The sequence below is a fragment of the Lissotriton vulgaris genome, chromosome 11 (genome assembly GCF_964263255.1).
Source record: "Lissotriton vulgaris chromosome 11, aLisVul1.2, whole genome shotgun sequence".
Classification (NCBI taxonomy): domain Eukaryota; kingdom Metazoa; phylum Chordata; class Amphibia; order Caudata; family Salamandridae; genus Lissotriton; species Lissotriton vulgaris.
The window spans coordinates 855,723,654-855,736,473 of record NC_141699.1 but is presented as its reverse complement, the minus strand read 5'-3'; positions in this window follow the sequence as shown (position 1 = coordinate 855,736,473).

Here is a 12,820-nt window from a genome sequence, read left to right as displayed (position 1 = left end):
GAGAGGGAGGGCAGGAGGGAGAGAGAGGGCAGGAGGGAGAGAGAGATGGAGAGGGAGAGAGAGGGCAGGAGGGAGAGAGATCAAAAGAGGGCAGGAGGGAGAGGGAGGGCAGGAGGGAGAGAGAGATGGAGAGGGGGGGCAGGAGGGAGAGAGAGGGCAGGAGGCAGAGGGAGGGCAGGAGGGAGATAGAGGGCAGGAGGGAGAGAGAGATGGAGAGGGAGGGCAGGAGGGAGAGAGATGGAGAGGGAGAGAGAGGGCAGGAGGGAGAGAGATCGAGAGGGGGCAGGAGGAAAGGGAGGGCAGGAGGGAGAGAGAGATCGAGAGAGAGGGCAGGAGGGAGAGGGATGGCAGGATGGAGAGGGAAGGCAGGAGGGCGAGAGGGGGCAGGAGGGCGAGAGAGGGCAGGAGGGAGAGAGAGGGCAGGAGGGAGAGAGGGCAGGAGGGAGAGAGAGATGGAGAGGGAGAGAGAGGGCAGGAGGGAGAGGGAGTGCAGGAGGGAGAGGGAGGAGGGAGGGCAGGAGGGAGAGAGAGGGCAGGAGGGAGAGAGAGGGCAGGAGGGAGAGAGAGGGCAGGAGGGAGAGAGAGGGCAGGAGGGAGAGAGATGTATGTATGCTGGGTCTGGTAGCTCAGTGGATGAAGGCATCTGCTGCAGGGACCTGTGTGCAACCTCATGGTCACAAGTTTTCGTTTTGCTTTAGCCCCGCCCCCTCCCTCTCTGACCCCGCCCCCACCAGTGCGGCCCTCGGCCACAAACCACACTGTAAATTTGGCCCCCGAGAGAAAGTTTGTGAGTACCCATGGTGTAAGGGAAAGTATCGATACATTCCACTTAGATTTCTTGCCTCTGTTTGATATGGATTTAATATTGAATAGATCTTCGCTCCTCAAATGTCTTTTGGAGATCAAAAGTTTGAAACTTATCGAAAGTAGTGATATAAATTTAGTCTCCATCTTCAAAACAGAAGTTGGGTATATAACGAGGGTAAGGTTTAATTCCAAAATTATTGTAAATCTTATACTTCAATGGTCAGAAGGCCTACAAAGTAGGGGGATCGATGTTGTCCCTCTTTCAGAGAAACCACGAAATAGAGATCTTGATAACAAGCCCCCGATAATTCAGGCAGACTCGGGCAGTAGAGATCGTCATCTTGAAACTGAGGACTTAAAAATCTGTATTTCAAAAAACAGTAGACAAGTGAAACTTAAAGATCCTATCTCTCTCTCCTCTCAACGGAACTCCATAGAGGAGAGCCTACAATGGAACTGGTTACCTGGAGTCCTGTCGAACAGATCTAACAATAATCTCCCCCTTCATCCGTTCTTTTAGCAATGAATTAAAAATAATATTGTGGAATGCTGCAGGAATAAAGAATAGTAGGGAAAAGCTGCAATTTCTACATACATTAGATGCAAACGTGATCTGTCTCCAAGAGACTTGGTGTACAGAGAAATTATTATTGGGTAAGGATTATTTCACGCTAGATGGCAGAGCAATTCCATCCAGGAGAGGACATGCAAGGGGCGGGGTGGCTTGCCTGTTGTCTAATAAGATAAAATGGAATTATGTTTATTACTTAGACCCTAGCAACCTTTTTCAGGCAATAACTTTTCTCAACTTTGACAACGCTGAAAAATGTAAACCACCGATTCTGATAAATGCTTATATTCCACCAGACGCCTGCAACAATGCACTTATTTATTATTATTATTATTTAAAACAGTTTTTATTGCAATATGTATAGCATACACAGCTGGGTAGTACCTACAACCCTGAGGCCGGCAGCGTGTGACAGTCATAAGGAAAATAATATATTACACGGCCTGAGTGCCGACATCCCGGAGGCTCGTCGGCGAATACATCTCGTGACGTAGTGCTATGACCAGGCAAACCATCATAATAAAATAAAACCAACTGTTTGGCATTTTCTTGTTTTTTAAACCAATAATAATCGTATAACATGAACATGTGATTAAAGAAATAGCGGAGTCAAAGAATAGCCACAATAAGAGCATCATATAGGAATCAATAGCATAATTCAAACGTATCACATATTAGCGCAGGAGCCGCCCTACAGGTCCATTACGTGACATAGCTAATTCAGCAGTTGGAGAGTCACAAAGTTCACCCTGGTAAGCATTCCAATGGCCCCATTTCTTGTCCCACATCCCAGGGCAACCGCGCACCTTGTATACTGTCTTTTCTGCAATCATGCAGCGGTCCATTTCGGCCACCCAACCCACCACCAGCCGCCTTTCTTGAGAGCCCTACTTCATCGCAATGGAGCGTTTAGCCAGTAGAAATCCCAGTGCTGCCCATTGCAGTTCTTGATTATTAAGGTCGTTGGCCCCCCATATATCCAGGACATAGGGCTTAGGCGAGGGTGAGAGTGGCTTACCCAAGGAGTCACCCATTTTCCTGAGAACGACACCCCAAAACTGCTGTACCCTCGGGCAATCCCACAGTATGTGAAAGAAGGTGCCAGGTAAATTACAGCCTCACAGGCATAACGGGTCAGGGCGTCGTCCAATTTTTGCCAGGGTAGTAGCTGACATGTACGTCCTATGCAATACCTTCAGTTGAATCAGTCGGAACCTGTGGCAGATAGCCGAGCCACAATGCACTTTTAAAGAAGGTCTTTTTATACATAAAGAAAGCCGTTGAAGCAGAACCCACCCCTCATATAGTTTTGTTAGGAGATCTTAACTGTAAAATCTCCAATCTTAATTTAGACATATTCATAAATAAGGATAACGAAGAATCCTTGTAGATTCCTCAAGCGCTCGTTCCAGGAAACATTGGGACAAATAAGAGAGGGAAACTGCTCTTTGATGAATTGATAAAAGTTGATGGCATTATAGCAAATGGAAGGCTACCCTCAGATACACCGGCGAACTTTAACTGTAAATCAAATAACAGTGAATCCATTCTAGACTATGTGATAGTGGGAAGCACCTCCTTCTTCCTTTTGAAAGATCTTCAGGTCCCTAATACTCTCCATAGTGATCATAAAGTGCTAACTCACTGTAAATTTAAACCCAATTCTGACAGATTCATGGTCATTAAACAGTGAATCTGTTGGTCTTGGTAAGAAATCAGGGAGATGCCACTGGGATATCAGGGCAATTAGGGGTTTGGAAAGTATTCTAGAGGCTGCTGTGGAAAATTTGGTTAACTGGAACGGCTTTGAAATAGCATGTTTTGCTGACTTCATGAATACAGTGATTGCAATTGCGAAAAAGTCGAACCAAAAAAGTAATATTAAAGTAACTCCCAGATCTCTACGTCTATTTAATATTGAAATAAACAAATTAATTAGGGAACAGTATCTGACCTACTCCTCCGAAAGATATCGTAGAATGTTACTACTAAAGAGAAGGAGGACTAGGGTGAAGGTTAAGATGAGAAAAGAGAGGGAAGATAGTATATGGATCAAATTAAGGGAAGCTGCATTGAAAGGTCAAATAAGAACATTCTGGTCTCTCATCTGGGAGGGTTGTGGAGTTAGATCAAGACCACTCCCAGTTGCTATTGAGGAGCATATATGGGTTGGCTATATCCAGAACCTTTATGCAAGTAACGGAACTGTAATTGATTGTAGTGGAACAAATGAAGACCTCTCACCATATGAATCGCCTTCCGAAAAAGATATAGAATTGGCCATCAAGGGTTTGCGCTCCTCTGGGGCGATGGGCCCAGATGAGCTCCCAATTTCAGTTTTGGAACAAAATAGTGCAATGTAGAGTAAAATCCTTTTTCCGGTGTTTAGATTCTGCTTTGTAAATAAAACGGTTCTCGCGTCTTGGCAAGGGAGTATATTAGTCCCCCTCTTCAAGAAGGGAGACCGTGACGCTCTACATAACTACCGACAAATTGCACTTCTAGATGCCGTGGGTAAAGTCTTTGCCAAATGCCTCTTGATGCAAATCAATGACTGGGTGGACTTGGGTGAAATTTTACCATTTGAGCAGACCGGATTTAGGCGAAAGCATGGAACCATGGATAATCTAACGGCATTGCAAGTAATAACTGAAAAATATGTTAAAGTCCGAGGAGGGAAAGTGTACGCAGCTTTCATTGACTTCTCCACTGCATTTGATAAAGTAGGTCTATCCCAAGTTATTCCTACAACAAACGGGTTAAAACAAGGTTGTTTATTGGCCCCTCTATTATTCTCCTTATATATATCTGACCTCCCCTATGCCCTGTCTTTAAGTGAAGGTATCGCCCAATTACTGAGGGGAAAATCGATTGTCCGTTTGCTTTATGCCGACGACATATTAATACTGGATTTAACACCAAGGGGAAATAGTCGTCTGCAGGTATTACATGAATATGCAGAGGCCCATCACTTAAAGATAAATGTGTCTAAAAGTAAAGTAATGTGCATGCAGGGAAGGAAAAAGTTGAAGTATGGGAATTATGCTTGGTCTGTAGGTGGACAAAAATTGGAAGTGGTAAAATCATATGTCTTCCTAGGAAAAACAGTGTGCGGAAATTCAAGTGACAAGGCTCATATAGAAAACAATATTCGGAAGACAATGGCACAAGGTAAAAGCTTAATCTCCCTCTACTGATCCACAGGCAGAAGACACTTTGCACTCCTACTAGAGGTTTTCCGTGCTAAAATCCCAGCTTCCCTGTTGTATGGTACTGAACTACTCGACTCTCTGCTTGTTCTGTTGCCGCTCTTAGGTTGGAATTTGGTCTGCACTGTAGTTTGGTACAGGGTCTTGCAGGGATAGTGCGATGGGTTACAAGCCTTGTAAAGGGTGAACCTGGTACATTAGCACCTTGGGTGCTTTGGCTATTCTCCTCCTGTGCTGGAGGTCAATGTCAATGGATGGGCTCATGACGAGCTCACCTCGTCATGAGCACACGAGCACCGTGCATCATGACGAGCTGAGCTCGTCATGAGCATCGAAGGGGTTAAGACCTTTATTCAGAAAGAATTATTAGGAACCTTAAATGAGCAATCATTATTTGTAAAAAATTTTAGAACTGCGGTTGACTTGCTTCAATTGGACGAATCTGTACTTTTTACTTTATCATCATATGAGCTAAAGGCCATTTTGAAACACGCCACCTGGAAATTAAGTTTCACTATGGACAGGGAAGCCCATATTTTAAAGAGAGGCATTCACCCAGCTATCGACTCCTGTCTGATAAATAAAGTACAGTCTTATATTACTTGGAACCTCCCCATGGAGTGCGCCGTTTTTGGCTTTTATTGAGTCAGGATTCTCTTCCACTGAATAATATATTGTTCAAATGGTACGGTTCCTCCCCAGTTTGTAATTTGTGTAATAATTCTATCCAGGATGTTACCCATGTGCTCTTTATTTGTCCGGCTCTTTTATTATATTGACGTAAGTGGATGAGGCCAATCTGCCTACAACTATCCATTTTGTCTGCCATCTCATTTATAGAAGCCATTTACAATCCACCTAATGAAATATTTTGTCACAGGATTTTTAACTTTTTAAAATGTTTTTTAGATATGTATTAAAATTTCATATGGATGTTATGATTATCATTGGTGAAAGATTTTGTGTATTTGTAAACCATATTTTACCGTCCGAAAATGTATGTTTTATCTTTTGTGCCTTTTTTTATGTGGATCTCTTTTGAGTTCCAAAATCATAAATAAATTGTACTTGAACTTGAACATTTGTCACATGTCCTCACGTGTCTTTCGATGTGGTTGTCCATGCCTGGCCACCAGTAGGCTTCTTTTGTCCTCCATTTGGTTTTTACAAACACCAAATGCCCCTCATGTTTGATTGCCAGAACTCGCTCCAACCAGGCTTGTGGGGGCACTACCCGGACTCCTCTGAGTAGAAAGCTTGGGTTCTCCCCTATGGAAAGTTCCTCTCTAACTTCCCAATAGCTTCTCAACTTGCTGTCCAGTAGTCTTTTGTCAGGCCATCCGCTCATCAAGTATCCTTTCACTGCTTGGATCGTGTCATCCGCCGCATACCCAATCTCCCATTCTTGGGCACTGATGGCTGTCTCTTGGTCTTCCATGAGGGCTAAGGCGTATTCTTCCCATTCGTTGGGACTTTGGTCTTCCGCCCTTTCCTTGGCTGCTGCTCTACTTAAGTAGTCGGCCACCTTGTTCTTCTGGCCTGGCAAATACTCCACTTCGTATACAAAGGTCAGGAGCCTCAATGTCATTTTGGCTATGCGGGGTCGCGTGGGCATGACCACTCGACGTGAGGACCTTTACTAGGGGATGTTTTAAAAAGCTGACTACAAGCATTTTTAAACTGATTTTAATAGCGCAGGGGCATTAGGAGGTGAGCGCTTGGCTTCCTCGGGTTGCTGTCATTACGGTGACACGTAACTTTTTGTTGAGGGCACTGTGCACTGCTGAAATCTTACCTGTAGGCAGGCGCAGGGGCAGTAACATCACACAGAAGGGCTTGGCTTGTTTCCTCCTTCCCGCCTCGTTCTGACGGCGGTCATTAGCACCGTTCGAGCAGAGGGCGGGGAAGGTCCGAGCAAGCCACTTCCGGCGCGCAGGGGAGTACGGGCAGCGCTCTAGTGTTGCTGACGCTGGGGGGAGATAAAAGGCACTGGACTACGGGCCCTGGTGGCGGTGAGTGGACAGTGGCAGTGTCCCTGCTGCTTTGATGGCGGGAATTTCAGCGCGTGTGTTGCTGATGTTTTAAAAAGCTGACTACGAGCATTTTTAAACTGATTTTAATAGCGCAGGGGCATTAGGAGGTGAGCGCTTGGCTTCCTCGGGTTGCTGTCATTACGGTGACACGTAACTTTTTGTTGAGGGCACTGTGCACTGCTGAAATTTTACCTGTAGGCAGGCGCAGGGGCAGTAACATCACGCAGAAGGGCTTGGCTCGTTTCCTCCTTCCCGCCTCGTTCTGACGCCGGTGATTAGCACCGTTCAAGCAGAGGGCGGGGGAGGTCCGAGCAAGCCACTTCCGGCGCGCAGGGGAGGACGGGCAGCGCTCTAGTGTTGCTGACGCTGGGGGGAGATAAAAGGCGGATGCCTTCCCGGCAGCGCAGCAGCGAAGTCGCGCTTAAGTCAAGCCCGTCTGCGCCCAGCCGCGATCGTACGCGGGTCAGGGCCGGACCTTATGCCCTACAGGGGGGGCACGTTCAATGGAGTAGAAGGGAGCTGATGTCTCTCCGCAGTGCCACCTCCAGCCCCTGTTTACACAGTATGAGAGTGGAGGAAAATACGGGCTGTGAGCATTGCCACTTTTCCTACAACTTGGACAGGGATGTGGGTAGCAGGCACCACAACCTGGCCTGCGGTCTGCTAAATGTACGCTCCCTGCGGAAACACAAGCTGGATCTATACGATCTACTCACTGAGAAGCAGTGGGATCTTGTGTTTCTCACAGAGACCTCTTAGACGAGTGCTCAGCCGCTGATGTTCTGGAGGCGTTACCAGAAGGCTACACAATGCTTAGGCAGGATAGACCCACCGGAAGAGGAGGGGGCATTGCTATTGTAGCCAAGCAACGCCTACGGTGCCACTTAGACTACTCCCCCATCCTGGACAGCGAGGCGGGTAGCTTTACCAATAAGGTAAATGACAGCTACACGATGAAGGGTCTTCTGATCTACAGACCCCCTGGCCCTATGGCCAGGTTTGGGGAGAGCCTGGTCGAAGGCACTATTGAGGCTGCGCAGGGATAAGTTCCTGGTACTGGGGGACCTCAACATGCACCTGGATGACTCCACAGACAAAGCAGCCATGGACTTCTGCCAGGCGTTGGGGGCCCTTCAGTTGAATCAGAAAGTAAGTGGCCCCACTCACCAGCTGGGCCACCTGCTAGACCCCATATTCGTCAACTGGGGGGAAGTAGACACCCTGACTCCCATTCCTATTCCCTGGTCGGACCATCACCTGGTACCTTTTTCCATACGCATCCCGGGGGTTAGATTACCGGAGCCAGCGCCACTGTACCACCCTAGGCGGAGATGGACCACCTTCTCCCAGGCTAAGTTTAGTGCGGCACTTATGAGAGGGGGGAGCCCCGGGGGGATGACGCGGATACAGCTAATATCTACCTCTGTAAACGCATCACCGAGGCACTTGACTGCACGGCCCCACTCTCCCTTGCAAAATTGGGTGGCCGCACTCAAAAAACAGCCCCGTGGTATAGTGACGAGCTTCGAGTCGCTAAAGCAGCACTGAAGCGGGCTAAAAGGCAGTGGCGAGGGGCTTTTGCCACGGATGCCAAGGAGATCTATCTAACTGAGAGGCGCGCCTATCATGGGCTAATTAGGAAGTCCAAAGCGGCACACTATGCCACTAGGATTATGGAAGCTGGGAATTCCACGAAAGAACTGTTTTTGCTATACAAAACTCTTTCGGGTGGGATGCCTTCCACTGCACCAGATGATTGTTCAGTGGAATCCTGTAATAGGATTGCAGACTTCTTTGCAGAAAAAGTAGCAAAAATATACTCGGCCTTCCCTAACCATCCTACCACAGGGTCGGAGTTTGTGGAAACCCCGAGGAAATGGGGGAATCGACACATCCTGACCAACTTCATCACCCCATCCCCGCAGATTCTCTTGAAGATCTGTGGGTCAGTTAAATCAGGCTCCGCTCGGGACCCCACCTCGCCTAAACGGCTAGCCGACAGCTTGCCAGTGTTGGAACCGTACATTAGACATCTTTTGGACGTCTCCTTCAGGACCAAGACTGTGCCCAGAGACTGGAAACAGGCGGTGGTGCTACCTCTTCAAAAGAAGCCTAACATCAGCTTCGAAAAATTGGAGAACCTCCGGCCAATCTCCCTCTTACCCTACATGGCTAAAGTGGCAGAGAAAACGGTAAACACACAACTGATGGATTTCCTGGAAGAGGCTGCCCTCCTGCACGAGACCCAGTTTGGTTTCCGTCCCCGCCAACTCGACTGAATCAGCGCTTCTGATGGCAGCGCTAGTAAACAGGGGAATGACCTCCCCATTGAGCTCCGGATGGAGCCATCCGAAAGTAGCTTTAGGTGTAATTTGAAAACTTACCTCTTTCCCAAACCCTGAAACCCCCTTGAACTATTACCCTAGTTGTCTTTCTTATTTTGGGGCTTTGTGCTGGTAATTGGTTTTAAAGCGCGGGGACACACTGTTCCTAGTGTAACCAGGCGCTATATAAATGGTGTTATTATTATTATTATTATTATTATTATTATTATTATTAGTGGAGACCTTACGTCAGGGGTGGATGAGGGCCAGACTATGGCTCTCATCCTACTGGATCTAAGTGCAGCATTTGACACTGTAGCTCACACCACCTTGCTACAGTGTCTGAATGACGGTGGGATATCAGGAGCTGCACTTGAATGGATCCAGTCCTTCCTGACAGGGAGAGGCTTTCAGGTTCGCCAGGGAGACTGTTACTCTAGGGAGATTGGCTTGGGCCAGGGCGTGCCTCAGGGCTCGTCCCTGAGCCCAACCCTATTTTATCTCTATGTCTCCCCGGTGGCGCCCATCGCTGAAAGCCATGGTCTGCACATAGTGTCCTATGCCGATGACACGCAGTTGGTCATCTCCCTTTCGCACGCGCCCGGTCTTGCGGTGGACAGATTCAGGGCCTGCATGCAGGAACTGGCTACCTGGATGTCCACCAACTGTCTTAAGCTAAATGGCAGCAAGACTGAGGTGCTCGTGGTGGGGGGGAGCCCATCTGTTTGGTCATCGGCATGGTGGCCATCATGTCTAGGGGAGGTCCCTACACCCTGTCAAGAAGCCAGAAACCTGGGAGTGTGGTTTGACGTGGATCTGTCTTTTGGACCTCAGATAGGTCGTGTGGTGGGGGTTGGCTTCAGCGTCCTAAAAAGCCTGCGGAAGGTATTAAATCTTCTCCCCACGTCGGCCCGTAGGACGCTCGTGCATGCCCTCGTCACATCGCGCCTGGACAATGGCAATCTGCTTTATCTGGGAGCCACCGGTAAGGGTATAAACCGCCTCCAGGTGCTGCAGAATGCAGTGGCTCGCCTGATTCTGAAATTCCCCAAGAGATCAGCGTCCAAGGCAGCCCTTCAGGCCCTTCATTGGCTCCCAGTAAGGAGCAGGGTCGAGTTTAAGGCCCTTTGCACATGCCACCGCATCTTGGGTGGTAAGGCACCAGCTCCGCTTCAGGGGTTTAATCACCCGGTACGCGCCAGCGCGCGCTCTGCGATCCTCCTGCGTGGGGCTACTAAAGGTCCCCAGGATAAAAAAGGCACGCATGGGAGGTAGGTCTTTTAGATACCTGGCCGTGAAAAGCTGGAATGCCTTGCCACTGAACCTTCGCCTGGAGCCATCTGAATTTGGCTTCAGGAAGAAGTTAAAAACCCACCTCTACACGCAGTAAGCCGGGCTGACCTTGAGGGGCGACTGCTGATTTCACTCGCCACAGCGCGGGGACACGCCATCTGTGCGTAATCAGGCGCTTTATAAATTTCCCTTATTATTATATTATTGTGGTCCGTGCGTAGAAGAAACTTAGCGCCCCACAAGAATTGCCTGAAAGGCTCCATCGCCCATACAGCTGCCAACATCTCCTTCTATGGTGGTGATCTCTCCTTGCGGACTTCTTTGGGCTAGGATGGCTCCTAAGACTCTGTTGCTGGCATCTGTGGTCAGAATCGACAATGCTTCCTGATCAAATCCTTGCAGAGGTATGGCCGAACTTATGTCCTGTTTAAGTGCTTCCAATTCTCCTTGTTCGGCTTCCGTCCACTGGAACTTGTTCCTTTCTTTCAAGAGCTGCCTCATGTGGTGGGTCTTCGACGCGAAGTGGGGAACAAATTTACTATAAAATTCTGCCATTCCTAAAAAGGACCTGACGTCTTCTCTTGACGTGGGAATGGGTGCGTCCGCGATGGCCGTCACGTTGGACTGTTTGGGTTCAATGCCTCCATCGTGGATCTTGTGACCCAGGTATGTTACGGATTTTTCTCCGAACTTACACTTGTCCCATTGGGCTGTGAATCCGTTCTCGGCCAGAATAGTCAATACTGCTCTCAGCTTCTTGTCATGGTCTGCCTGGGACCTGCCCATCACGAGGATGTTGTCCTGAAAATACTGGATGCCTTCCATTTTGTTAAACAGCCTGTACATTAGTTTTTGGAACACCGCTGCCGCCGAGGCCAGCCCGAACGGCATCCTCAGGAACTGTAGCATCCAAACGGGGTTATGAAGGACGTTAAGTGGTTGCATGAGCGGTGTAATGCTAACTGGTGGTACGCAGAGGTGAGTCATCAATACTTGTGTGTCGCTTCCTGGATTTAGTTTGATCCCTACTGAGTACTGAGGGACCCAGTTCTGCGACGTACAGTTTTCCGTTTGCTGTCCTCCCTTTGATTTCAAACTTTAAAGGACGGAAACCCACCATGGGGATTGGTTCACCTGTAAACGTCACTGGGTGTATGTCCGTGGCCATCAAATGGTTTCCCACTACGGGCTCTAGGTTTCTTTCCCATACTTTCCTTTGGACGATGGTGTACGGTGAACCCGAGTCCGCTACCATGGTTACCGACACCCCTCCGATGGACATGACGCACGCAGGTTTCTTGTGTGTGTGTGGCTTCCGATGTCCAGCACTTGCTCCTCGATGCACAGGACGCCATCTTCACTTCCGTCGTCTTTGCTGTCCTCTTCCCTGTCTTCACCTTGCTCTACAAACTTTACTTCGGCTTTAGATGACTTCCGCCTGCACACCTTTTCGAAGTGCCCTATTATTCCGCAGTATGAACATTTCGCTCTAAAAGTTGGACAACCCTTATCGTAGGCTGCATGTGTTTGACTGCCACATCTATAGCAGGGGTTCTTTCCCTCTGTTCGTTGCTTGGTTGTCCTGGAGGATTTTGACGGGTATCTTTGTTTATTCCTAGCCCCTTGTTGTTGTTGGCTTTGTTGTCTTGTGTCTGTGTTGTTCCTGTTCGAAATTTTGCACACTGCTGATCCTGGCTTGCTCTCATGGCGCGCGGCCTCCGCGCACCTCTTTGACAGTTCCGCCTTTTTGTCTAAGGCGACCACTTCTTTGAGTGGAGCATCTCCATTTACCCACAGTTTCTCCTGGATGGATGTGTTGACAGTGTGCATTATGATTTGATCTCTTATTAGATCTTATTGCAGCACTCCGAATTTGCATGTAATCGCGAGTTGTTGTAGGGCCGCTACGTATTCATCAACCGACTCTCCCTTGGCTTGTTTTCGTTGGTAGAAATTGAACCTGTCGATCGCTGTGAAAACCACAGAACGATAATGCGCATCCAGATCTTCAATGGCGTGTTGAAAAACATCTGTGTCTGCGGCCGGTCTCTCTGCCTTCACCAAATTGAGGTATATTCTTTGGCCTGCCGGTCCGAGGTTATGCAGGAGTATTTTCTTCTTCCTGGCACTGGGAAAAGCTTCTCCGCCTTCCTCTTCCAATGCGGAGATATAGGGCCAGATGTAGGAGCCTTAATACCGGTCGGAAACGGCCGATTTCGGCCGTTTCCGACCGGTATTTGGCTTTTGAGATGTAGGGGGAATTTTATTTACAGAATCGGTATATTTACCGATTCGGTAAATATACAGAATCGGTAAAATACCGAATCGGTAAATTTACCGATTCTGTAAATCAAGATGTAGGTGGCACTGTAATCAGTGCCACAGGCCCTGTCCGAATCGTTATTTACCATGGAATACTATTCCATGGTAAATAACGAATTCCAGTGTACATGCACATCTCTGCATGTACACCTGTGCCATGTGGCACACAGACATGCCCTAAGGACATGTCTGTGTGTCAAATGGCACACAAGCCAGAAACAGGGGTGCAACAGGGTGTCAAAGTGACACCCTGTCACCCTT